Consider the following 23,070-nt stretch of genomic DNA (forward strand, 5'->3'; position numbering starts at 1 on the left):
GGGTGGGATTCCATATTTTTAAAAAAAGATAATATATATACTAATAAGTCTATAAAATCATGGAGCCAGAGGTCCTTTAGAAAATCACTAAAACATCATCAGCAACTGGCCAGGGCGAACCACAGAAGCTCAGAGCTGTAAGACAGCCTAGTTTTTCAGAGCAGGAAACCAAGATTGGGTGAGGACATCTACCCAGGTCCCACACTGATGGAAGGCTGAGTGGACCCTTGGTAGATCACAAGGTTCCCAGAGAGTTGTGTCCCTTTGCACCACACGGCAATTAGAGGCATGGCCAGTGCTCAGAGATCTTAGAAGAAGCAACTCTCTAACCATTGCCTCTTTGCTTAGAAACCATTGCCAACTGCAAATCTACTTGAAATACTCCAGCACTGTCGTTTTAGAAAGGATAGAATTAGATACAACTACTACAATGCTATCTGTAGGAAATGCGATGTGTAAAACAGTGAACATTAATATATACAGTAATCAGTTTTTTATCACCGTGAAGAACAATTTAGAGGAGGAAAAGTTTATTTTGGCTCATGGTTTCTGAGGTTCAGTCCACGGTCAGTCAACTCCACAGTTCTTGGAACGAGGTGAGGCAGAACATCGGGGCAGCAGGGTGTGGTGGAGGAAAGCATCTCAGGACTGGGCAACTAGGAAGTAGAGAGTGAGCTTCACTCACCAAGGACAAAATATAAACCCCAAAGCATGCCCACAGTTACCTGCTTCCTCTGGCCACACCTTACCTGCCTACAGTTTCCACCCAGTTAATCCACATCAGTGGATTAATCCACCAATTAGGTTATATGTCTCAAATCTATTTATTTCACCTTTGAAAATTTTTGCATTGCCTCACACTATATACAAATTGGTCTATAATTTTTTTTCTACTCAAAGTCCTAACCATATAGGTAATAATTATGAGCATGATAATTTTGGGTGAGACAGGTCTAGTTTCAAGTTCAGTTTCTATGGCATGTCAACTTGGGATGCTGGGCATATTTCCTAACCTCTGTGAGCCTCGGTTTCCTCTTCTGGATAAGGGGATCTCACAATGAGTGATAATCTATGTAAATTACTCAACATAGCTTGCCATCCAATGCCTAATCGCTGTCAGTCATGCCCACAAAATATGTAATGTTTATGAAGTAAATGGTGGCTGTTGGAAACTGACAGATCCCACTTAAGAAGTTACTTCTGATTAGTGTGGGCTTCATTCCAGGCAGTATTTCCAACAATGTCGACACAGAAGTTCTTGAAGTGTGAGCTCCGCGCCTTCTCGATTTCTCTGTGTACTGGGAACTTGAACTCAAAGTCTAATGTAGGGACTGCTGACTCCTATGAAGTTTAGGCTCATTACCAATGCTATTATCTAAATTTTTCTGGGGGGAAAAAAGGTGGTGAAATAATGAAACTTCACATTTTTGGCATGTGGAAAACTTAAGGGGCTAGAGGATGTTTTTAGTTCTGAGGATAGAAATCAGAACTCTTTCAAGAGGTTGGTCAGTCTAGCCGATGTAACCAAGAGCTGGGCCTCCTAGTACGTGGACACTGAGATTCCAAAGTCAGGTTGTCCAGGACTGGCCAGGATGGAAATCAGGGGTAACCCATGGGTGCAGCAGGTTCTGAGGCTCAGAGAGATGGCCTTAGCCAGGGGTGGGGCTCTGGAACATAATGGGAAGGAAGTGGAACACGTTTCCAGCTCCACTACCTGCTAGCTGTATGGTGTTCGGCAAGTCACTCAGCTCCTCCGAGTTTCAGTTTTCTTGGTGATAAAATGTGACTTTCTTAACCACATGCCTGGCCCAGAGCAAGCACATAACAAATATAAATCATTATTATGATTAAGAGGTAACATGGTGAGGCCTGCAGAGAAAAGCTCCAACAAACTAAGGGTCCTCGGATCAACTGGGCTTGGCACAGACAGGTCCTGCGTCCTGAACCAGCACCCAGGGTCCCCACTTTCTTGGTCCCCAAGTCCCAGCCATTCACCACGACTCCTGCCTGATTTTTGAGGTCTCATCATTTCACGCTGGGATCTCCACAGTTTGCTGGCCTTCAACACTCATCCTGCTCTGTTCTGACGCTCCCAGGAGGTATTTCCTACCATGCAAACCTGACCAAGTTGCCAATTTGCTGAAAAACCCTTCAATAAGGTTTTCCTTTCCTTTTTTTAATTTTAATTTTAATTTTGCTGGTTCTTTTCAGTTCTGCATGACAGTTGAATCCATTTTGATATGATCATAGAAGCATGGAAGATATCTTATTCTAATTAAGACCCCAGTGTCTCTCCTTCCCATTCCTATTCCCTTCTCTCTATTGATCTTCCTGCCATTTACCCATAGTTTATTTTATTTATTTATTTAAATAATTTCTCGTGGATGTACCCAGTGGTGAGCTTCACTGTGGTGTATTCATGGATACACAGCGAGCTCTAGGCCTGGATCCCCTTGGCATGGCCCATGTGCCTTCTGGGATTGGCAAGTGCTCCTTTCTCTCAGCTCACTGGAACCCACCGTACTCAGGACAGTCCTAGAAGACAAAGAATGGCCAGCTTTACTTTTATTTCCCTGCTTGGGAACAGAGAAAGTACAATGACCTGAGCCTTTATCTCAGATCAGTCATCACCTTTCATTGCACATTGGAACAACCCAGGGGATTTATAAAAACCCACCCAAACCCCACCCCAGACCACCAGTATTGTAACTGGCCACCGTATTTTGAAGCTCTTGTGGTAATAATGAGATACACTCTGGGTTCTGGATCCCAGCCATACCCTTCTCCTTCATGTCTTTTCAAGAAGGAAAAGAAAAGAATCTCACTTGAAGCCCCAAAGACATCAGCCCCGAGTTGAGTTCTAACATCAACCACCTGCTAATGGTCGCTGGCTTCAGAGGGACGCTGATCAGTTTCAGGAAGAGGGTGGATGTCAGGGAAGTCAGATGCATGATCAATTCAGGAAGTGGGATGTCAGAGAAGTCAGACAAATGATCAATTCAGGAAGTGGGAGCTCAGCCCAGTCTCCTGCAAAGCCGGCGGTTTCACGAAAACCCTTGTGAATGTCAATGAACACAAGCCCCAGTGGCGTGGACAGCTCCCTGGAGTAGCCTGGCCCCCATTCAGCTCAGCACAGAAGGACCAGCCCAGGGAGGGAGAATGTGACTCAGGGCTGCTCTCTCCCCGACAATAGGACAGAGCTGTAATCTTTTGTAAAAGGACAGGTAAAAATAGCCCCAGTACTTTAGGAAGAACTGGGCATTTTTAGATTCTGAACCATCTGATGATATGACTGGGGGTAAGTGGTCCGGGGAAGGGCCAGGAAGCATTATTTACTGTCTTTCAGTGTTCTGGTCTTCTCCCTTAATCCTCCCAAGGACCCCGTGAGGTTGGCGTCATTATCTCCTTTTTCTACACTGGGAGCCTGCAGCCATGGGGGACATGTGTGCTTGAGTCATCCGCCAAGCAAAGGGCACAACAGGACCCTCCCTGGTGCCTGTGTGACCCACTGCTCACGCTCTGGCCAGAGCCCCTGGATTCACCCCAACAATGACACGGAGGTGGGTGGACATGAACTTCTCCCGGAGCCAGGTATGCGGGGTTGTGTCCCAGTGTTCCCTTGAAGCTGCAGAGAGAGCCAAGAACAGGGCCAGGCATGGGACGCCTTCGCTTCCAGGCTGACAGGACAGGCTCGTATCCTGCTGACAGCAAAAGTTCACTGGAAGTTTCTTAACCGTGGCCCAGCATTTACCACCTGCATTTTGGGAAGATTCACCTGGCAAGGCTACCTCTGATGATCCATGAGGGGCAGGTGCCATCTAGAAAACAAGTTAGAAAGCTCCACAATCTCTAACCACAATACTCACCATCTGTGAATTGTAGTCTCCATCTTTTGCCACCAAAAGGAATCAGACCTCCATAGAAATCATCTATATATACACACACACATACATACACTGGAGGTTGAATTCAGGAGCACTTTACCACTGAGCTCCACCCCCAGCTCCTTGGTTAAATACCTTTGATAGTTACTTAGGTATTAATGTATTATTCTGGAGAATTAACCAATAAAGGAAAAGAATACAGACTGTTCTGTTTTACCTGTACTAACTTTTTCAGGATTAAAAATAGCTGATGAGAAAAAGTTCTTCTTTATAGAAAAATCACAATCAATAATTCATGGAGGAGGAATGTTAGAGTCACCAATTTGAATCGTTATTGAAATAACAGGCGAGGTGTGTCCCTCCAGACCTGGCCAAACCACCTCCCACCAGCTCGATGAATGCGAGTCTACTACTTCTGCCCTACTCTTCACATAGCAGAAAAAGTGGTCGTTGTATATGTGCATAAAAGTTTAAGATGTGCAGCATGATATTCTGCTATACAGATCCATGGTGGAATTGTCACTACACATAGCAATTGAACATGACGGCATCTTCCACAGGGTTTTTCATATGGAAAGTGCACTAAAAATCAATCTACTCTCCTAGCGGACTTCCAGTGTACAGTGCAATACAATAGTATTAATGTGGGTTCTCCTGCTGTGCACTCTGACCCTTTCAAAGCACATGTCAGATCACATCACTCCTAAACACTGCCCAAGCCTCCCGTTTCCCACCTGTAGAAGCCAGAGTCTTTCCAATGACCACAGGGCTGCTATGATTGGCAGCTCTGACCACGCGGTCTCTCCTCACTCTCTCACCCAACACAGTGGTCGCTCTGGCCCTGTTGCCAACACAGTGGTTGCTCTCACATCTTCCCCTTTATCCACTTGTTTCCCCTGCCTGAAATTTCTTACAATGAGTTCCCTTACCACCTTCAAATCTTTGCCATGAGGTCTACTTTGATTATCCTATTAGAAATCCCAACCCCTGACCCCAGCTCTCCCAATTTTCTTATTTCTGCCCTAGTTTTCCTTTCCTGTCTTAGAGTGCACCACCTTTTATTCCATCTAAAGTTCATTCAGCTTGTTGTCTTCCTCGGTCATTGCTCTCAAAGTCCTAGAATGGAGATTCAGAGAGATCAGAAAATCTGTGTCTTTCATTGTTTTATTGTGATGTATCCCAAGCACTTAGAAGAACAAGTGGCACATAGTAGGTGTTTTAATGAATATTTTAAAACTAAACTGATTGATCTCATTATTGAACAGGGTAATTTATAATGATGATATTATATATAACCTTTATAGACTTATTTTTCAAGTTACTTTGTATGTTTGGTATCATGGGGAAACAATAAAAAGAGCTCTTTCCAATAAAACAACAACAACAATAAAACTATCTGTTTTCTCACTTCCAATAAATGCTCTGACCCACTCCAATCTAATTCCTTCCCCATCATGAACTGAACTATCAAGGTCACCAGTGACCTTCGGATTGCTAAATATAATAAGCATCTTAAAGTTATCATCCTAATTAGGCATATTGTTTATAAATACATGGGAGGTACCCGGGATTGAACCCAGGGGTGGTTATCCACTGAGCCACATACCCTGGTCTATTTTATTTTTAATTATGAGTCAGGGTCCTCCAGTGTGAGTGTCCCACCGTCTGGCCCATGCTCTGAGACCAAGGAGGGAGTTTGACACACACACACTACTCCCTCATCTCCATTCCTACCCCAACAGGCCCCTTTTCCCCACTCAACCCAGAATTGCCTCCCCATTCTAATTTTTGCATCTATAAGATTTAAAAACAAAAATAAAACAAAACAAAAAACCACTTCAACATCTGACCCTATCTTTTTGATTTAAAAGTCTTCAAGGTCTCCCCTTTGGTTTTTGGATTGAGATCGAGATCCCTGATTGGGCCTATAAGACCTGTGGGCTTGGGTCCTAGTGACTCACATCCCCACCCTCACATAGGCCGCCTCTCGCTCACTCCCTGCCCGCCAGGACTCTCGGAGAGCTCCTGGTATTCTGTGCTCCCTGCCTCCTCAGGACTGTGCACCAGCTGTTCCTGCCTCCTTCACAGAGTAGCTTCAGGGAGGTTTTTTGGCCAGGAAGAGGTGTTCCACACCCCTACTGTGTGCCCTAACACACACTTATGTCTGGGTGTACTTAGACACATTGGGGCTGTTATTAATGTCCTGCTTGACTTTTTGGCTTCTAAGCCCCCTTCGGACATGAGCCATACATGTTTTGCTGATCACTGTGTTATAGGGCTGGGGCTTTCTGGGAAACTGAGGCAGTGAAAAGACCTTCCCCTTCAAACTCTGATCTTTGCAATCAACATCAATTTATTCTCCCTGGTCCCTCACGTCAGAAGACCAACCATCTTCTTTGGTCTTTGTGATCTTTGCAATTGTGTTAGGAAGATTCCAGACATGTTGCTCAGAAGAATTGGCATGAGTTTATTAGAAGGGATAGGAAAGTGGAAAAAGGGTTCTTTTAGAGAGAACACTCCTGCCCTCCAGTTTTACTAGGATGGGGGGGGGGATGCCAGGGAAGATTCCAGAGAGTCCTACAGGACTGCAGGTAAATTGCTTTTAAAAAGTGAAAGCACATGGTGGTCAGCACAGGGGCCCGTTTATAGAATTATCCCCTTAACCTCATGTTCCCACCTCTCAGGTCTACCTGCCCAATTCATTGCATTGCTGGCACTAACCTAGTACATGACCATGTGGGGATGAATAGATATCTCTAAAATAAATAAAGAGAAAGGAAATAAGAAAGGCAGCTGGAGGGCCAGGTACCCTGGCACATGCTGTGATCCCAGAGGCTCAGGAGGCTGAGGCAGGAGGATCGATAATGCAAAGCCAACCTTGGCAAAAGAGAGGCTCTAAGCAACTCAGTGAGAGCCTGTCTCTAAATAAAATTCATAACAGGACTGGGGATGTGGATCAGGGGTTGAGTGCCCCTGAGTTCAATCCCCAGTACAGAAAGAAAGAAAGAAAGAAAGAAAGAAAGAAAGAAAGAAAGAAAGAAAGAAAGAAAGAAAAGTGGAAAAAGAAGCTGATAATCTCAACCAGTTACTGCGGTGAGTCAGGAGGGGCACAGCAGTATTTCCTTACATCAAATCTTGGGCACTTGATTATCATACTAAATCTAAGTTGTAGGAGTGCAGGACTGACCAGCAGCTGTAGAACAAGATGTGCACACACAGCACGGGAATGATTTAGGCATGGATTTGCTTGAGAAACTGTAACATCCTATTTAGAATTAACTCTATCCTATCCTCCAATGTGTAACAAATGTGCAAATCAAAATATTTAGAGATACAGCTACCGATTGCTGAATTTAGATAATTTAATCCATCCTAAACAGAACACTCAAGAATGCAAGAAAAGATCAGCAGTCAAGAAAGACAAAAACGGGGCTGGGGATGTGGCTCAAGCGGTAGCGCGCTCGCCTGGTATGCGTGTGGCCCGGGTTCGATCCTCAGCACCACATACCAACAAAGATGTTGTGTCTGCCGAGAACTAAAAAATAAATAAATATTAAAAATTCTCTCTCTCTCTCTCTCTCTCTCTCTCTCTCTCTCTCTCTCTCTCTCTCTCTCTCTCTCCCTCTCTCACTCTCTTTAAAAAAAAAAAAAGAAAGACAAAAACTGAGCTTTCCAGAATTCATGTTCTTCCTTTCATCCCACAAAAGGAAATGGTTACACACGTTGATCAGGAGGCGGCTGGGGAGTACACAGGTAGAGCCGTGACGTCCATGCTGCAGACTAAATGGGATTCTATTTTCGGGAGAGCTTCCATTTAAAAATTTAAAAATGTAGTCTCCCCACCCAAAAGAAGTAGAATATAATCTCTGTGTGGGCAGGAGGCGAGATGCAGGAACATCTGGTGGAGGAACATTCAGATGAGATTGCTCCCGTAAGTCAGAAGACCAACACGGGTCTCCCTGGCTGGAAACCAAGGTGTCAGCTGGTGGGTCCCTCTTGGTGGCTCTAGGGGAAGTTCCATTTACTGATAATTCAGGTTGCTGGCAGGATCCACGGGCCTGGCACTGGTCAGCTGAGGGCCCTTCCCAGCTTTGAGTGGCCATTTCATCCCGTGGCCGGTGGTCCTTTCCATCACCAAAGCCTACAATGGTGGGTGGAGTCCCTCTCAAGTTCTGAACCTCCGTTCTTCTCTCACATCTTTCTAGCAGCAGCTGAGAAAGATTTTCTACCATTTATGGACATGTGTGATTAGATCAGTGTGCCTGAATAATCTCCCTGTCTCGAGGTCCTTAAACCATCAGCAAGTGGTCCCTTTGTCACGTAAGGTATCATATTCCAGGGGTTAGAGGTAGCCACCTGTTATGGTTTAGATATTAGCTGTCCCCAAACGCTCATATGTGAGACAATGCAAGACCATTCAGTGGTGAGATGATTGGGTTAGAAGTGCCTTAGCCCAATCAGTGAATTAATCCACTGATGGCAATAACTGAGTGGTATCTGAAGGTGTGGCCGGAGGAGGTGGGTCATTGGAGACATGCCTGTGGCAAGTGGAGTCTCTATCCCTGCTGCATGATCATCATGTGAGGTGCCTTCCTACAACATCACACTCTTCCGCCATGATGTTCTGCCTCACCTCCAGCCCTTAGGAATGAAGCCAGCTGCCTATGGACTGAGACCTCTGAAACCGTGAGCCTTCAAATAAATTTTTCCTCCTCTACAATGGTTCTGATCAGGTCTGTTAGTCACAGCAGTGAAAAAGCTGACTAAAATAGCACCTTTGGGGTGCCATTAATCTGCCTACCCTAAAAATTTCCATTTGATTTAGGTGGGGTGAAGGCTGAAAAGATTTTCTTTAGAATGTTGAATAAGCTCCTCTGTGAACCAAAAAGATGCAAAATATAAAATAAGTCTCTGGATCTGCTGACTTCTGGTATGTCAGAGCTTCAGCGACTGGCATTTCTTGGAGAACTCCTGTAGGTTTTAGTCAACTCTCAGAGAACATTATGACCATTCCCCATTGAGCTTTATGCATCTCCTCAGTATAATTATCATATTCTTTGTGCTCACTCTCTCTTTTTGTCCTTAGAGTCAATTATAGTGTAGTTTTCACCCCCACTGTCTCTGGACATGCTTGTGTGTGTCCATAATGTCCAAACTTACTGAACAATAGTAAATTCACAAGTTTCATCACTTTCATCAACTTTGATTGACCTAGTGCTTTAGTTTACTTGAAAGCTGTGAGCAGGGCAACCATAAGTTTTGTTTTTTTAAAAAAATTCATTCCAATCTTAATTATTAATATACATAACTCTCAAGTCACACACATGACTTTAGGTGATGGAATGTCTAAGAAAGGTGATGGAATGTCTAAGAAAGGGTTAACAATGACCATGGGGTTTAAAAAGCCAAATTGAAAACGAAAGCAGAGAGTTGATAGAGAGGCTGAAGAGTCACCACTGGTGGTCAGATTAGATTTACTAACTAACCACAGGGCTTGTTGGGGGCCTGGAACTGTTCAGGGATGGAGCTGTTTAAGGGTCCAGATTGCTGACTTGGCCATTTTCCAACTTGGCCAGTCAAGCAGGGAGATCATGTTGAGCTGAAACTCTGGGGACAAAGTGGCGGGGGGAGTCAGTGCCTGTCATTGCCCATGGACCTCATGAGTCCTGCACCAGATGATCTGAGAAGATGACAGGTCAGCATGTGGTGCCGTATCGCCCTCCCAAGTACCTTTGTGTGTTTCAGGTTTGATGGGGGGACATCATTTGGTGGTCTGATGTGTCTGATAACCTCACGGGCCTACTTTCCCTGATATAGATTTAATATACCCATATGTTTATGTGCATCTGATTAATTTGACGAGTTTAAAGATGGTCATTTTTATTAGCACAGATCGTTTATTCTGTGCCTAGTGATTTTGTTGTGCATCTGAAAGTTCTTTTTTGGGTGGGTGAGCATGGGTACTGGGGATTGAACTCAGGGGCTCTCAACCACTGAGCTGCATCGCCAGCCCCATTTTGTATTTTATTTAGGAACAGGGTCTCACAAAGTTGCTTAGCACCTTACTGTTGCTGAGGCTGGCATTGAATCCGTGATCCTCCTACCTTAGCCTCCAGAGCCTCTGGGATTACAGGCATGCACCACTGCCCCCAGCCCTGAATGTTCTTTTTGATGGTTTTTTTTTCAGTAAGTTCTGTATGTCCAACATTTGATGGTTATATATTTGCCCAGAGAAGTCACTAAGTCATTCCACCTTAGCTCTTGTCCTCAAAATGGCACTGCTTATGGTAAACTCCTGCTTTATAACTGGGAGAGGCTCAGAGCAGGGCACAGCCTGCTGTCCACACCTGCCTTCCATTTCACCTGCTTTCTATTTCATTCTGTTTGTATATAGTCCTTGCAATTTCTTCTATGTTGTATTATAAGTATAGCCATCAATTTAGAAAATACCGACCTAGAATAAATGTTTGCCTCTTTACTGCTGGATTCTTGCACAGTTGAAACAACTTGATCTCTCAAAAAACTGAAGCCACAGGACTTCAAAAGGACTTCATTAACAAACGTAACAATAACCTGATACATTTTTTGGTTGAGTAAGATCCATGTTTTAGGATCTGGCATTAAAAAAAATATGATAAATGTATTAATTTAGACAATTAACAAACCTATTTCAGATCATGTGCTCAATTTATCCATATAAATGTACTTTACATTTTAAAAATTCAATAAAGTCTTTCTTTAGAAAGGTCTTTTGAGTATAATTTCTAGTGAAATGCAGTCTACATACAATACAATTATAAATGTGTATATATATATATATATATATATATATCCCACAATATCATTTTTATATTGCCAAGTGTAAAATATAAAACATGTATATACATATATATGCTTATATAGTTTGCATATATGAATGATACTGGATCGAGATGTCAGACTGAACACAATCTGCCACCTTCCCTCTGATTCTGAATCTATTAACATAGAAAAACTATATTTAAAAAATAAATTTAAACAACCAAGGAAAATATGAAACAAAGCCATCATCAAAAGGCCAGAAACGTAGAAGCATTCCTAGAAAGAAGATTAAAAAAATAAATGGGAAGAGATTGATAATAGGCAAGAACAGAAAACTACAGCCCCAGACATACTCAACAGGAGTGACAACCCAGAGGGGCAGCAAGCTGGGAGGGACCATGGGAGGAGAAAAAGTGGGAGACATGGGGCCATCATCCTGGTGACTAATAACAAACTGCATTAAGATAAGAGAATAATTCTGTGATTATCTCCCTGGTCTCCCTGTTCATTCAGCCCACACCCATGTTGAATTCTGGTTAAAATCTGAGAACTACACCTTGCCACAAGAAAACGTCTTTTCCTAGCGAGACGTCCTGGTTAGGGGCCTGGGAGGATAGGAGAGCAGAGCTTGAGAGAACCAGACCCCCATGACAATCAGGGAGGGATCTTGGGAAAGACAGCCCTATCCAGGAGGGTACTATACAAGGGGCTTCAACACTGATGACTGAAACCTGGTCTTGTCTCAGTGCTGCATTGTCTTGTAGCAACTGTGTTGCCATGCAGAGTGTGAGGCCTATTAATTTCTCTTCAGTTTAGGTAACTGTGTTGGTTTCTTTCCTTTTCTCTCCATTTCTCCCTTTCTTTTTCTTTTTATACATTGCAGTATAATTTATTTTAAGATAATCAAAAATAAATCAACATAAACACACACACACACACACACACACACACACAATTTCAAGCTGGGTGTGGTGGTCCATGCCTCTAAACTCAGCCATTCAGAAGGATCCAAGTTTTAGGCCAGCTTCAGCAACTTAGGGAGACCCTGTCTCAAAATAAAAAATAAATAAATAAAAGGGCTGGGGGTTTTGCTCAGTGGTAAAATACTCCTGGGATCCATCCCAGTATCACAAAAACAAAATAAAGCAACAAAACACATTTTAAAGCCTGTCTATATGCACATTTAATTCTGGGGCCTGGTTGGTGAAGAACTTTGTACAGTAGAACTTTGTGTGGTTTTTAGATAGTTCAAGTCACTGTGTAATTTTTGGCAATAACATTTCAGATCCTAGATGGAAAAATTGAGGCTAGAAAAATACAAATAATAGAGCCTAAATATCAAATGATTTTCTGTGTGACCTTCTAACGAAAGCAATTTTACCTTTCAAAGATTGTGTCGCTTAGTGTTAGAGGCTTGCCTAGCATGGGTGAGGCCCTAGGTTCATCCTCAGCACCATAAATAAATAGATAGATAGATAGATAGATAGATAGATAGATAGATAGATAGATAAATAAATAAATAAATAAATAAATAAATAAATAAATAAATAAATGTATGTTTTAAAATTGTAGAATTATTTTCTCCAGAGAAGTCATTGGGGAGTTCTTTCAATTTGACATCTGGGGCTTTTCTTCCGCTGGGAAATTTTTCTTTCATTTCCTCCATTATTTCTCCTCTTCTCTGTGTTTTCTCCTTCTGGAGCTTCCACAGTATGAATATGTGAGCTCCTTGATGAAGTCTCTATGTTTATTAACTTATTAACCAGATTTTTCATTTTACTAGGTATTTGCTCTTCTTTTCTGGATCCTTGCAAGGGTGAGCTCTTCATTTGGTCTTTTTTATGGACGGGATGCTTGTGTTTCAAGATTCATATGTTGAACTAGCTCCCAACGTGATGGTCTTAGGCAGTGTGCACCTTCTGGGAAGTGATCAGGCCATGAAAGTGGAGCCCTCCTGAATGGGACTAGTGCCCTTATAAAAGGGGGCCCTGGGAGACTGAGGCAGGAGGATTGCAAGTTTAAGGTCAGCCTCAGCAACTTAGTGAGGCCTTAAGCAACTTAGTTAAGAAGTTTTAAAAAGGGGGAGCTGGGGATGTGGCTAAGAGGTTAAGCACCCCTGGGTTCACTCCCTGGTACTAAAGGAAAAAACAATACCTCCTCCTTCTTCTGCCATGTGAGAACACAGTGAGAAGATGGCTGTCCACACACAGGAATGGGCTCTCACCAGAGCTCAACCATGCTGCTGCATCCTGATCTTGGATTTCCAGTTTCCAAAAATAAAAGAAATAAATTTCTGATCAGTGTTACTTCTGACATCTCAATGATTTCTGGACCTTTTGGGAAAAAATAAAGTGTATGGAATGTGACATAGGATTGTCCACCCAGAGAAGAGGAGAGCATTTACTGTCACTGTGTCACCTTCTGTTGGTCATAGAGTTAAGATTCTGGCACTTCCAGGATGTACATGGGTGAGCCCTGAGTCAGTTCCTCTAAAGCATCACTCATTTCTTAGGGAATCCCTGAAGTAGAAAGAGATGTTTTATTTTTATTTTTTGGTGGGATGGAGGCAGGGGCTGCTCATTCTAACTGCATAAAGGTGGCCATTGCAGCATTGCTTGAACAAAGGTGGGCTAAGCCACGGAGCAGGGGATGGGAGGTGTGTTCACACCACACAAACACATTTCCAGGGTCCCTCCAAGCCAGCATTGAGTTTAAATTTCCCGAGTTTCACAGTAAACCTACATGTGATTGACACATGATGGAAGTGAAAAAACGAGTTACAATCTCAGTCTTACCCAATACCGGCTGTTTGGTTTTAGTCTCAGCTTTTAAAAGATATAAAGTAATTAAATGCCTATGTTGGGGTCATTTCTAACATCCCTGTCCTTATGTATGATCAATAATCAAGTGAGTTTCTATGTTATCACATGTAATCAGCATAACAGCACAAATGATACGGATACGCCAGCATCTAGTCACGTAGTCAAATCTGAATAATCTCTTTAAGTACAGGTTAGCATTGTAAAGGTAACTTAGAGTGAAAAAAATCTCCTTATGTATTTTACATATTGAAGTTCCACTGTCAGTTGATGTGTAAAGTAAAACAATGTATTAGTAATGATTCTTATGGAAACTTAATTTTATATACTAAAACATTTTTCAAAGGCTTTCCAATTAACCAAATCAATGTGCCTACAGACAGCAAGTATTGCTTCACTCATAACTGCTTCAAAGATCCTCCTATCAACTATTTGAGATTAAAGGGGACTAAAGGGCTCAGTGGTGGGTGGGGGAGGGGTAAGGAGAAGTGACAATCATGTGCAATGCAGAATTCCACATTGGATCCTGGCTCAGGGAAAAGGAATGAATGGGGACGATTTGCAAAAGTGGTTTCTCTCTTGTGTTTAGTCTCCTAACCAGAAGTTGTTGGCTTTTCTTTGCTGGGACCTCCAAGGTGACTATAATTCCTCATTAGAGACTTGCTATTCATGCAAAGGTTTATCACAGAGAAAAAAAAACAACAAGGCTAAATTACTGCCCACAGGAGAGGAATCTGGGATGATAGTAATGGTTGACACTGATAAATTACTCTAGAAAGGAAGATCATAAAGTCTAATAGCTCCTAAAAATCAACACATTGTGCATAGAAAAGAATAGGAAAGAGAGATCTGTGCAACGACGCCCCCCTTATCCCCTCCTCTAAGCCGTTTGAATCATCAGAGTCGCCATATTACTAACTGACACCCTGAGGCAGTCCTCCTTGGATGGAAGAGAGCCAAAGCATTCTTAGAAAGCGATATGGGAGGAAAGGTGGTGTCACTGCCTTGGTTTGGGTTCAGAGCATTTAGTGTCCATGGACCCTCTGCAGATGTCAAAATCAGAAGGCCCAGGTTCCTTCTATGAAATGGCATGGCGTTGACATAGATGTGTATGTGTTTGCTACACATCTTCCTGTACACTTTGAATCATCTCTAGAGGACCTGCCATACTTCATGCAACGTGCATGCTATGTCATTGTAATACAGTGTTTTAAGGGAGTAATGACAGAAAGAAAAGTCTGTACATGTTCAATACAGATGCAAAGTTTTTGATTTTTAAAATATTTTCTGAGATCGATTTAAACTGCAGATGTCAAACCCACAGAGACGGACGGAGGGCTGACGGGGTACTCTTCTCCCCATTCCATGGGACAAAGTGTTAGAGAGAAAAACCTGGAGTGCAGAGAAAAAAAAGATAGCCTTCACATTCAACTCCTTTTAAGACATCCTCCACATGTAGCACGCATGTCTATTCCCTGTTCACAACAGAACACAAAGTTAATTGTTTGCCCCTTCATTCATTCGCTTTCGTCGATGGATATGTTTGGTGATCAGTCAGTCAGTGACTGTCTTCTCTATATGCAGAGATCTGGGCACAGTGTTGTAGATGTGGAAGCCCAGGCCCGAGACGGCCTCTGAGTATAAGAACAATGTTTATGACGTGGATGTGAGTTGTCCCCCAAAAGTTCACACGTGAGACATTGCAAGGTTTAGAAGAGAAATGATGGGGTTATGAGAACCTTAGCCCAATCCGTGAATTAATTCCTTGATGGGAGTAAGTGGGTGGTGAATAAAGGTGGTAGCGGTGGCTGGAGGAGGTGGGTCTCTGGGTGCTTGCCTTTGGGGTATATATTTGGTGAGCTGAGCTTAGTCTCTCTGCTACCTGATCATCGTGTAAGCTACTTTCCTCTGTCACACTCTTCTGCCATGATGTTCAGCCTCCCCTCAAACTCCAGCTGACTGTCTCTGGACAGAGACCTCTGAAACCATAAGCCCCTAAATAAACTTTTCCTCGCCAGAAAATGTTCTTTTGGTCAGGTCTTTTAGTCACAGCAACGAAAAAGCTGATTAAAACAACAAACACAAGCCAATGACGGGGATCCACTCACCCATATTTATTGAGAGTCTGCTCTCCATGTTCTAGGAGCTTACAACCTAATTGGTGCACCCAGTTATTAACTAAAGACAAGCTAAAAAGGCTGTTCCACTTATGATTAGTGCTATGAAGAAACTGAGCTAGGTGTTGTGCAGACCTACTATGTGGGAGTCATGGAATGGCTGATATTTGATCAAATAAAGCTTATAACATATCATCTCGTGAACACAGATAGCAAGATTTTAAAGTCAACTTTCAGAATCTATTTCGGTCACCATAGTTGAGTTGTTAAGCTAATTACCAAACTCATTGCGTCTATGGCAAAGTTTCTCAACCTTGTCACTACTGACATTTTAGGACAGATAATTGCTTGCACTGCGGATGTTAGCAGTGTCTCTTTCCCAGGGGTAGCAATCAAAAACATCTCCAGACACCAGCAAATATCTCCTGGGGGAAAAATTACCCCTGGTTGAGAAACAATGGTCTATGGGAAAAAATGCTCCAAATCCAAACAGGGCCCAGGAAGCACACATCCCTTCTCTCTTCATCATCCTTACCCACTAGTCTTGGAGAACTTTTTTCTCCTCCCTGTTTTTACTTTATCCTTTTCTGATCTTAGCCCTGCAGGAAGAGAATTCAAGAGAGCTATATCCTTACCAAGGCTAGTGGACCCCTTAGATGTGAAAATCTGGAGGTACTGTTGTAGACAAAGTTTGCCATTTACTTCAATTTTTAAAAATTCCAGCCTAGGCCCAGCCATGTTCCAAACAGAGCCTGCAGCTGTATTTACTGGGGCAACCACTAATTCATGAGTCCTGCTGCAGGCCATGAGGAAGGTGGCTTGGATTTGTATCAGCTTACTTTCTCTTCTTCTGGATGGACAATTAGCTGCAAGATTTCATGTCTTAAGATAAGGACCCCTTTTCTATTATGTTGTGTACATCTCTTGAAGAGACCTAAGTTTTATTGAGCAGTTGCCCTTCAATATCTTCAGGGATTGGTTCAGCGCCCTGGGGATACCAAAACCCTCGGATGCTTGTATGGCTTCTATAAAATGATGTAGCATTTGCTTAGAACCTATGTACTTCTTCCTGTAGAATTTAAACCATCTCTTGATTATGTAATACCTAATATAGCACAAATGCTATCTCTATAGTTGTTATGCTATATTGTTCAGAGGAAAACGATAAGAAAAATAAGTCTATATATGTTCAGTAGAGATGTGATTCTTTTTTCTTCCGAATATTTTCATGTATGGTTGGTTGAATCGAAGGACATAAAGCCTACAGATACAGAGGACCAAATGCATTGAATTCCGGTACATTACCTGGGAAGCAGCTCTGTGTTTAGGGGTACATTTCTTTTTTGTAGGACTGGAAATGGAACCAGGGTCTAATGTGTGCTAGCCTAGCACTGTACCACTGAGCTACACCCCCAGCCTAGGGGTGAGCTTTGGTTAGAGGAGAATAATCAGCCCAAAGAGAAGGGGTCTCCTTAGCTAATAGGAATGCTATCAGGATCACGTGGATAGGGAGAGAGATCCCAGCCAATGCCACAGCCTAGACAGGGGGCTTTGAAAAAATCTAGACCTGCTTTAGGATGTCTTTGATTATAGGTTTTCTGCAGTGATATGATATATATGCAGAAAACTATGGGTTAAACAGATCTCAATGAGGTTTTTCCTGTAGAAGATTTCAAAATGCAAGGTAATGGTGTCTGCCAAGACTGGGAGAAAAATTCAAAATAAGGCAGGGTGGGGAGGAGAAACACGGAGGTGGTGAAATTCCATTAAATAAACAGATCAGTGAAGTAGAAGAAAGGAATTGAGGGGGAGGGAGGAGAGACGGGATAAGGGAAAGACAGTGGAATGAATCTGAATTAACTTTCCTCTGTGCACACATGACTGCACTACACTGAATCTCACCATTATGTATATCCACAAGACAACAGTTTTTTTTTTTAAAAAAAAGCTAAATAAATAGTAGAAAGATCAGTAGAGTAGAAGGGGAATGGGGGAAGGTAGAGGAAAGGGAAAGGAACATACTGGGGACTGGGGACTGAATTAGAGCAAATTATATTCTATGAATTTACAGTTATTTCAGAATGAATAATAAGGTAATGTATATCTAATATGAACCAATAAACAATTTTTTTTAAATATCCTGGGATCAAGTAAGCAGCATGTCCAACACTTACTAGACTATGGAAACTTCTCTTGTATTTTCACATTAACTGAGTTTCTTTCTAGGTTACTGTTCCTTTACAACTGGTGCTGTCAGGAACCTTGGTGAAGAAAGTTGTAATCTGGCTCATCTATTTGGGTGTTAACTCTCTGTATTCTGTTTCCTCACCCCAGGTCTTTAGTAACATCTCCTAAAAATGTTCTCGCCTTGTCTGTGCTGTTTAATGAGGGATTAGTGGATGCGTTAGTGGGCTGTACATCCACATTTTAGTGAGGATCAACCCTGGCTCTGTCCCAGAGTCATCTGTGGAATTTTCCAAACTACATTTTCTCAAGTCCTTCTCTTGACCTTTGGATTCTGTAGATTGAATAGAGCTCAGGCCAGGTTCACCTGTGTTTGAAAAAAACAAAATATTCTCCCAAGAGATTGGGAAGTGTGCAGCCAGGGTTGTTGGCTCCAGGGGGCCAGGGAATCACAGGGAGATGGTACCACCCCCCTCAGGTCTCCTGGCAGTGGTAGAGATAATTCCCAGAAAGGACCCTCGCCAGGATAGTCTTTTGAAATATGGTTCATCTCCTGCCACAGATCATGGGGGGAAAGGAATGGGGGTCCCTCTCATATGGATATTCTCTATTTCCAACCCTGAAGAGTCAGGATTTGATTTTACTTAGCAAAGTAGCAGTTTGATACATATATTATGCCATATTACAGCAAAAATAAAATCACTCATTGGAATGAAATTTATTTAAAAATAACCAACTTAGTACTTTCTAAGATGGTAGGGTTTCCCACGTGTGAATATTAACATGTAGTAAATATCACCTTATCCTTGACAGTTGTCTATATTTGTACAGATGACAGCTAGGCAGGGGCTTTGAGCCCATGGGGATTTGATTTGAATGCTATCTGGACTATTCTACTGTAATGGGACATCAGTTTCTGAGGCTGGTTGACTGTGGCTTGGGGCAGTCAGCAGACCCTTGTGGTGATCAGACAGGTACCTTTGGCCCTACCACCAGCTTTTCCCAGAATTACCACACCTGTAGAGGCTGCCTGTGTAGGACACTGAATCCTCTGGAGGGGACCCAGCATTTGCTACTTAGTGGAGGTAGTCTCCCCTCGTCCTCAGTTTTGCTTTCCATGGTTTCAGTTACATGAGGGTATGCCCCAATTCAAAAATATTAAATGGAAAATTCCAGAAATAAGCAATTCTTGAGTTTTAAATTGGGTGCCAACCTGAGTAGCATGATCAAATACCTTGCCATCTTGTTCCATTATTCCTGGGACATAATCATTCCTCTGCCCAGTGTATCCACACTCTATATATGTATGCTATCCTCCCATTAGTTACTTATTAGCCATCTTGTTGATTAGGTCACTTGCATGGTACTTGTGTTCAAGTAACATTGATTTTACTTATAAATGGCCCCAAAGTGTGATAATTATGATACTGGAAATTTGAATACAATAAAGAAACAGTAAATTGCCTCCTTTAAGTGAAAAGGTCCTTGAATTTATCATTGAAATATATGTGTAGGAATATAGTATGTATAGAGTTGAATACTTTCTGTTGTTTCAGACATTCACTGCAGGGTCCAGGAACAAATTTTCCACTACTCTTTACTGTTAAATCCAAGAGGGACCAAGGTATGAACTGAGTGGTGGAGAGAAAACCTGGATTGCTTGGGTAAAAATTCAGGCAAGAGAAAGGGGAAAGGTCCAGAGAGAGATGAGGGTTTTCAGGAGCCAAAGAACCACATAAAAAGTGCCTGTTCTTACAAGGCCTGGGCCACAGCTTTGCCCAAGGCACCAAAACCTAGAGAACACAACCATGTTAACCAGTGATTTTCTTTTTCTTTCTTAAATTGTGTAAATGTTATACGCTGGAAATGAAACAAAACCAGGTAATGTGATAACACCTGTTCGCTGGGGAGCACTCCAGGGGTGGGAAGTTGTCACTCTACAGTGAAAGGTCAGAGAAGGGGTCTCTGAAGAGGTGATGTTGAAATTGAAACTAAATGACAAGAAGGGATCTCCCAGACAAAGATGTTTGAGGAGAAGCAGAGGAAATCAAGAACATAAAGGCATTGAGACGGAATAATTTTGGGACATCCAAGGCAGAGAAAGGTCTGGCAGGTGAGGTAAGAGAAGAAGTCAGGTAAGATCAGGCAGGGAGCCTTTTAATTTTTTTTTAAGAGAGAGAGAATTTTTTAATATTTATTTTTCAGTTTTCGGTGGACACAACATCTTTATTTTACCTGTATGTGGTGCTGAGGAGGATCGAACCCAGCACCCCGCGTATGCCAGGCAAGCCCACTACTGCTTGAGCCACATCCCCAGCTCCCTGGGAGCCTTTTAATTTTCCCTCTTGGGTTGCCTACAGTTTCTAATTTGTGGACCCTTGGCAACACTGCAAAGATAGTTTTGAAGGGTAAAATACCAATGAGAAAGAAGGGGGAGGCCAAGGAGGGCAGAGTGTCTGCAGCTGGCAGAGAAGAACCTGGCCCTGGAGCACACCTGGGGACACCTGTAAAGAAGAGCTACAGTTGGAACATAGTTTGTCCCCTCCGAAACTGACATTGAGACAATCCCTTTTACATGACATCAAGAGGTGGGACTTTTAAGGGGTGACTAGTGCCCTGCCCTCATGAACGGATTCATTCATTCATGGGATTAATGGACTCATATATTAATGGGCTATCTCAAGAGTGAATCTTCTAGAAAGGCCGGTTTGGTTAGGTCTCACATTATCCCTGTCTCTTTCTATGTGATGATCTGAACCCCCTTAGTACTCTGTCATCACGACCATTACAAGATGCAGCCCCTCAGTCTTGGACAAGAGCCTTGAGCCACAATAAACCTCTTTTCTCTAGAGTTCACCCAGTCTATGATATTGTGTTATTAGCAACAGATATGAACTAAGACACAAGGGAAGGATTCATGTATTCTTCATATCTATATTTTTCTTCATATATTCATATATATTCTTCAATATATGAAATACATACACACACTATAAGCTCATTGAAGTCAGAGACTATCTTTCACGAGTCTTGGGATCTCCCACAATGCTTAGCACCTTGTCTATATAAAAGATGTTTACTGAATAAGGAATATTTTAAATCTCTATTACATATGTGCTTTAACATTCTAATACTTTCATTCATGTATTCTTCACATCTAAATATATTCACACATATAAATGAAGAATGCAGATGCACATACACACATGCACATTTTATTTGGTGGCTGTGGATTGAACCCAGGGCCTTGCACATGCTAAGCACATGCCTTTCCACTGAGGTATGCCCCAGCTCCTATTCTTCCTATATTTACAGAGCATCTGCCTTGGGTGAGGCACCATTTTGGGGATCATGACAGAAAAATGGATGAGCACAGAATAGGGTGGACATCATTATGGTTTGCATGTTAAATGTCCCCAAAGGCTCTTATGCTGAAGGCTTAGTAGTCAGCCTGTGTTGCTATTGGAAACTAGTGGAACTTTCAGTAGATCAGGCCTTGTGGAAGGAAGTTAGGTTCCTGAGGTTGTGCCCTTGAAGAGGATATTGGGAACCTACCCCTCCATCTCTTTTTCACTTTCCAGCCACCGTCAGGTGAGTAGACCTCCTCTGTCATGTGCTCCTGCCATGCTATACTGTGCTTCCACAGGCCCAAAGTGATGGGGCTAAGTGACTATGGACTGAAACCTCTGAAATTGTGAATCAAAATAAATCTTCTCTCTTTTTAGATTGTTTGTCTCAGGTATTTTTTCACAGTGTTGGAAAGCCAACCTAGACAGGGAAGGGAGTTTTCTTTCAGGCTGTAAGAGAAGAGATTTCAATATGTTTATAAGCTGAAGGGGAGGAACATGCAGGGTATAAAACAAAAAATGCTAAAGACAATTGAGAAAGATCCAAAAAGCAAGATCCAAAAACCAAATGGAGGACATGAGTTCAAAGTTGTAAGGGCACACGTGTGCATGTGTATGTGCCCATACTTCTGTGTACACTTCTACATGTATTAGGAAGTACATGAGTTAGAGAATATAGAGTTAGCTAAATCTGTGTAAGAAGGGATCCACAAGTACATTTTGGACTTGAATTTATGGAGACTCCTGGAAGAAGATTTGAAGACCAAGCTGTGTTTCTCTGATAACTGTAAAATTGTCCAAGGGCTACTCAGAAATAGGGAAAAAAAATCAGCAAATGCTGTAAAGAAACCAATGGCAGAAATACAATTTGACCCCCATTCTGTTCAAAAGAGCAGAAAATAGTGCAAAAATCAAAGGCTAAGAATGGTTTCTCAAGAAAACACACTGCTTGGGCTGGGGCTATAGCTCAGTTGGTAGAGTGCTTGCCTGGCATGCACCAGGCCCTGGGTTCAATCCCCAGCACCACACACACACACACACACACACACACACACACACACACACTGCCCAAAGGCTTCTGTGTAAAGGTAGAAGCTGTGCACACTTCACTTAGCAGCTCTGACATCCGGGGCGCTGGGGCTGGTACACAGACACACTCACCACAGCTCCAGCCTAGGGTTGATAGATGTACTTCTCAGGGGCTCTGACGCTCTGGATCCCCTTCCAAGTTGCCTATTTTGAAGAATTTGTGTTTGACGGGAGTTAAATGGACCACTTTGCTTGGGATTTTTCTCTCTGCTTAAGGGAGATCACAATTCACTGCATTTCAGGCGACAGTCAGACAGGGTGACCAGAGGACTGTGAGGGTCCCACAGCCATTTTTCACAGTCACTCGCCGAGGTTTACTGATGGTTCCAAGTAAAGGGAAAGACGGCAGCAGGCCCAGGTGTCTGGGTCAGTGACTGGCTGGAATTAATCACCCCGGCCTGGCACCTGTTCATGGAGAGACTTCCCCAGTGGCACAGTAATGTACCCCAAACCATCTGTGGCCTGGTTGACCCAGGATGGACAAAGAGGCTCTTTCTCCCTCCCCTCTTTACTGGGTTTGGATGACTGTAAGGAGTTTGATGTGGAAGGCAGTAGCGCCTGTGGTCTACCTGGATTTGATCTTTCCTGCACTTCTTCCTTCTTATGACAGACAGCTACAGCAAGTGATTCATTTCAGATAATCCATGGAGGTAGGACCCACCTCCTTCTGTGCTCTTTGTCATGTACAAAGTTGGAACTGCGACTGCCATTGGAATCAATCAGGCCTAGGATTTGTCCAGATGATAAGGTGGGTAGCTAACACTAGTCACTGTGATTTATCCAGAGCATAACTACCTGTTGATGGGTTTCATGAATGTATCATCAAGCC

General features: G+C 42.7%; 1 long non-coding RNA gene across 1 annotated transcript in view; it reads right to left on the reverse strand.

The window, feature by feature from the left end:
* Positions 1–513: 513 nt before the first annotated feature.
* LOC144374897 (uncharacterized) overlaps positions 514–23,070 on the reverse strand; it is a 36,068-nt gene continuing 13,511 nt past the window's right edge. Inside the window, exons 2-3 of the long non-coding RNA XR_013434151.1 lie at positions 2,391–2,535; positions 514–656 (exon numbers count right to left, since the gene is read on the reverse strand). This is a non-coding gene — a long non-coding RNA (uncharacterized LOC144374897). The remainder of the gene's footprint in view (positions 657–2,390; positions 2,536–23,070) is intronic.

Source organism: Ictidomys tridecemlineatus, unplaced genomic scaffold (genome assembly GCF_052094955.1).
Source record: "Ictidomys tridecemlineatus isolate mIctTri1 unplaced genomic scaffold, mIctTri1.hap1 Scaffold_93, whole genome shotgun sequence".
Taxonomy (NCBI): Eukaryota; Metazoa; Chordata; class Mammalia; order Rodentia; family Sciuridae; genus Ictidomys; species Ictidomys tridecemlineatus.